The sequence below is a fragment of the Rana temporaria genome, chromosome 7 (genome assembly GCF_905171775.1).
Source record: "Rana temporaria chromosome 7, aRanTem1.1, whole genome shotgun sequence".
In the NCBI taxonomy this organism is placed as follows: Eukaryota; Metazoa; Chordata; class Amphibia; order Anura; family Ranidae; genus Rana; species Rana temporaria.
In genome coordinates, this window is record NC_053495.1 from 24243176 (window position 1) to 24248061 (window position 4886).

At 44.0% G+C, this 4886-nt stretch overlaps 1 non-coding gene across 1 annotated transcript; it reads left to right on the forward strand.

Moving 5' to 3' along the window:
- The first annotated feature begins 2842 nt into the window (after nucleotides 1-2842).
- LOC120946328 lies at nucleotides 2843-3056 on the forward strand. Its single transcript, XR_005750665.1, has one exon. It is a non-coding gene; the product is annotated as a small nucleolar RNA U3 (small nucleolar RNA).
- The last annotated feature ends 1830 nt before the right edge of the window (nucleotides 3057-4886 follow it).

Below are 4886 nucleotides of genomic sequence, written 5' to 3' on the forward strand. Positions count from 1 at the left end.
CTCGGTCCGCCGCCTTCTCGTCCCCTGCGTTTGAATTGTAATTGGCCGCCGTTTTCCCGCTCCTGGGACCCGCCCCCCTCTGACGCCACAAGTAAACTCCTTAGAAGGTCATGTGCGTCAGAGGGGGGCGGGGTCGCAGAGCGTCACACAGCGGGGGAATTCAATTTCAATCGCGCCGCCCGGAGAAGAAGTTCCCGCCGTGTCACACTCATGTGACCCCGCCCCCCTCTGACGCACATGACCTTCTAAGGAGTTTACTTGTGGCGTCAGAGGGGGGCGGGTCCCAGGAGCGGGAAAACGGCGGCCAATTACAATTCAAACGCAGGGGACGAGAAGGCGGCGGACCGAGAAGAAGACCGCAGAAGACCCAAGATGCGGACGAGGAGGCGACAGGACAAGACAACGGGCAAGATGCGGGACCAGAAGGCGGAAGGACGGACGGAGAAGATAGAAGAAGACGTCGGGCAAGATGTGGACGAGAAGAATGAAGCAGCGGAAGAACCCCGAAGGAAAGAAGAAAAGAAGACTTTATTAAAAGATTTGTCAAAAACCGGCTACTGTCATTTTTATCACTTTGACATTTTTTTTGGGGTGAAATGGTAGAGGTACAATGTACCCCATTACCATTTCACACAGGGGGGGGGTCAGGATCTGGGGGTCCCCTTTGTTAAAGGGGTCTTCCAGATTCTGATAAACCTCCCGCCCGCATACCCCCACAACCACCGGGCAAGGGTTGTGGGGATGAGACCCTTGTCCCCATCAACATGGGGACATCCTCCCCATGTTGAGGGCATGTGGCCTGGTGCGGTTCAGGAGAGGGGGGGGGCCGCACTCTGTCCCCCCCTCTTTTCTGCGGCCGGCCAGGTCAACGTGCTCGGATAAGGGTCTGGTGTGGATTTTTAGGGGGACTCCACGCCATTTTTTTTTTCAATTTGGGGTGGAGTTCCCCTTAAAATCCACACCAGACCTGAAGGGTCTGGAATGGATATTTGCCGGGAACCGCACGTCTTTTTTTTTTTTGGTTTTTACGGCGGGGTTCCCCTTAATATCCATTCCAGACCTGAAGGGCCTGGTAATTTAATTTGGGGGAACCCCTACACATTTTTTTGTTTGTTTTATGAATGAATCCCTTTAGAATTGTCAGAGCCGACAATTCATTATAGCCGCGTGTGAATTTTTAAATGACTTTTTTCCTTCAGAATGTCACTTTGTGCAGGGGGAGTTCTAAGTGCGGGAAAAATGCGCTATTTCACATGCTGACATTACACCCCCCCTAGGTACGAAATTTAAAGGAATATTTCACTTTTATTGTTTCACTTTAAGAATTATTAATTTCACTGCTCCCGAAAAAACGGCCGTTTTAAAAAATAAAAAAATCATTGATACATGTTCCCTGGGGCAGGACTGAGGTCCCCAAACACTTTTTAGGACAAAACTTGCAGATTAGCCTTTAAAATGAACACTTTTGATTTCTCCCATAGACTTCTATAGGGAGTTCGGCGCGGCTTTACATATTAGTTTCAATGCGCCGGCTGCTACGCTGGTTCATGCGCCTGATTAAGCCTCCACCCGGAGTACTAATTAATGCATGAACCAGCGCAGCGCACATAGCTTAGTAAATCAGGCCCTAAGTGTTGAACATCACACCCGTGCGCAGGAGTTTGTGTTCCGTGGGTTGTAGTGCATGCCCTGGTGTTGGAAGAGACTGGTGTCAAGTTCAGACATAGGTCAGGGGCCAAGTTTAAGACCCCTAAAGAAATTACCGGAAAGATTATCAGTCCCGGTCTTCAGTAGCAATTGCAATGTAACAAGGGGTAATCAAGGACTAACTACACAGAAAAAAAAAATGGAACATTTTTAGCATATGTTTTTTGGATAACTATTACAAAATAGATCAAAGATAATATCTTACTGGTTTCTGCAGATTACAGAGCCTTAAAATTATTTGTACCATGTTATTAAATAAGCCTTTAAATGATCCCGTACCATCGTTTAAAACACCGTCATGGGCTGTGTGTGTGGAATAAATCCTGTTTAGTTTATCTGGTTATTCCTCGTTTGCAGAATATGACCATACGTTTTTGCTTACCGATCGGATTTTTAAAAGTGAGGATATATTTTTTTTTCGTCTATTTTAAAGCATCTGGCACATTCTATTTAGTAATCATAACCTGGAAAATACGTGCAAAATGTCTTTTATGGTTGAGAGTCAACAGGAAAGAGATTTTTTTTTTTCCATCTATTTAAGTATCTGAATAATGTCTCTGTTTTCTACATCAAAGTTCAAGATGTTAAAATGAGGGAGTTACAGAGCTCCGGCCTCTGGTGGAACCAAAATGAAATGATGCATTAGATAAACATTCAGTTACCTCAGTTATTTTAATGGCCGTTTTAGCAGTTTTTTTTTTTTTCTATCTGCTGAATGCTTGTTTTATTGCTATACATATTTGTGGGCTTAGCATGTTTGGCGTTTGTGGCTGCTGATACAATGCTTTTAGTCTGCGTAATCCAAGAGACTTGACTGCCGGTAATAAACGGAGTCATCAAAGTGGCACTTGGAAGACACTCTCCTTCGGCAGCGACCCGATTTTATGGAAGCCGGTTAGAAAACGAGCTATGATCAGATGCCTGGTATTAAAGGATCTAAAAGACATTGCAAGGACTAGACTTGAAGTAACATTAATTTGTATTTTTAGAACGCTAGCCCACCCCATGCAGGCAAGGGTGGAACAAGATATTACTGGGCACAACGGCAAAATACATTACAAGGTCTTATGAGGTGCCAAATTCTCACTTAAAGCTGAACTCCAGGCAGATATGTCTTGTGTGGCAAAGATCTAAAATATCAGAACTCAGGGATCATTTCTGTAGGATTCAAAGGGAGAAATGTGCTCGAATGTGTCCAAACTCACCTTCCACGATGATGAATTTTAGGGGTGCTTGTCTCATTAGGACTCCTGTTGGCAGTGCTGCTCTATGCAGGTGCTGCCACCATTTGATGACTTGGTCATCTTTCTAGGTGGGAAGATGGCAGGCGGGAGCTCATTCATAGAAAAAAAAATATATAATCTCAGAACTGGATAGACAGAAAAACAAATCCTTTGGCTGATAAAACACATTTTTTTTTCATATATAATCTGCTAATTTAGGTGTTTATTTGTAGATCAGTATTAAAGGGGAAATCCAAATAAAGTACCGTAATTAAATATGTTATAGCTGAATAACATGGCTAATAAAGATGTATGCATACAATAAAATTCACTGGAAATATTTGAAAATGTGCTAATGCTGAGTATGAATTTATTATTTCAAAATATAATTCTAAATAACTGCCCACATATACACTGTAATTTTAGTAATAAAATTACCTTTAATAAAAGTCTTTTATTCAGGTATCACCAGCTGTTGCTATCCCAGGTGGAGTGCATTTGGTATTACTCTGCTTGTGACAAGAGCTGGTGCATCAGCTTATGCGGCTCTACTCTAAAGTCAGACACTGATGTTGGATGAGAAGGCCTGTCTCGCAGTCTCTGCTCTAATTCATCCCAAAGGTGTGCAGGCCAGTCAAGTTCCTCCACCCCAAACTCACTCATCTATGTCTTTATGGACCTTGCTTTGTGCCCGGTTCCAAATCACTTGGTGGAGGGGGGATTATGGTGTGCGGTTGTTTTTCAGGGGTTGGGCTTGGCCCCTTAGTTCCAGTAAAGAGAACTCTTAGGCCTCGTGGCGTGGCGTGACGGTGACGTGGCGGCGCGAACCCGGAAGTTCAATGCTTCCACGCATGCGTCGAATTACTTCGACGCCATGAGTGGGTTCTCGGGCTAGCGGACATGTCCGATGAGTCGTACTGACCGTCGGACATGTCCGACGGACAGGCTTCCAGCGGACATGTTTCTTAGCATGCTAAGAAACATTTGTCCGCTGGAAACCTGTCCGGTCGGCCGGAAAATTGTCCGGGCGGCCCTACACACGACCGAACATGTCCGCGGAAACTGGTCCGCTGACCAGTTTCAGCAGACATGTTCGGTCGTGTGTACGAGGCCTGAAGGCACCAGCATACCAAGACATTTTGGACAATTTCATGCTCCCAACTTTGTGGGAACAGTTTGGAGATGGCCCCTTTCTGTTCCAACATGACTGCGTACCAGTGCACAAAGCAAGGTCCATAGACATGGATGAGTGAGTTCGGGGTGGAAGAACTTAACTGGCCTGCACAGAGTGCTGACCTCAACCCCATTTAACATCTTCGGGATGAATAAGGGTGGGCAAACTCAATATTGAACCCTACGGACTAAGACTGGGATGCCATTAATGTTCATGTCCACGTAAAGGCAGGCGTCCCAAAACTTTGGACAACATAGTGTGTGTGTGTGTATATATATATATATATATATTAACCATGCCTTTCTCTGTTTGCCTGGAGTTCCATTTGGGAAATAAATCAAAGCCCAAATAATTCAGGTTCTCTGATCATGCCTAGCAACTTTTATGGTGGGCTCCCGCTGCCCAATTAAAATGACTCTACCTTGGCATTCTTGTCGTCGCTCATGGCATACTATTTAAAGCAACTATGAACAGTTCAAACAGAAACCGCAAAACCCCACATTGGAAAAATAATCAACAATAAGTTTCAAATGATACATTTCCCAGTCGATCAAACATCTTCTATCTTCAAGATAAAAAGTGATATTTGTTCTGTAGGATTTACTCATGTCACATTGATTTTTTTTTCTCTTTTCTTCAGTAAGCTTTTTAATAATCCCTACTTTACAACAAGTCAATTATTTGTCATTTTTAATTACCTAGAAACACACTGTGCCATCCTGGATATTTAATCATGCACACAGTTTGTGTATCTGTCGCGTCTGTTGCCATTTTTAGTGTGT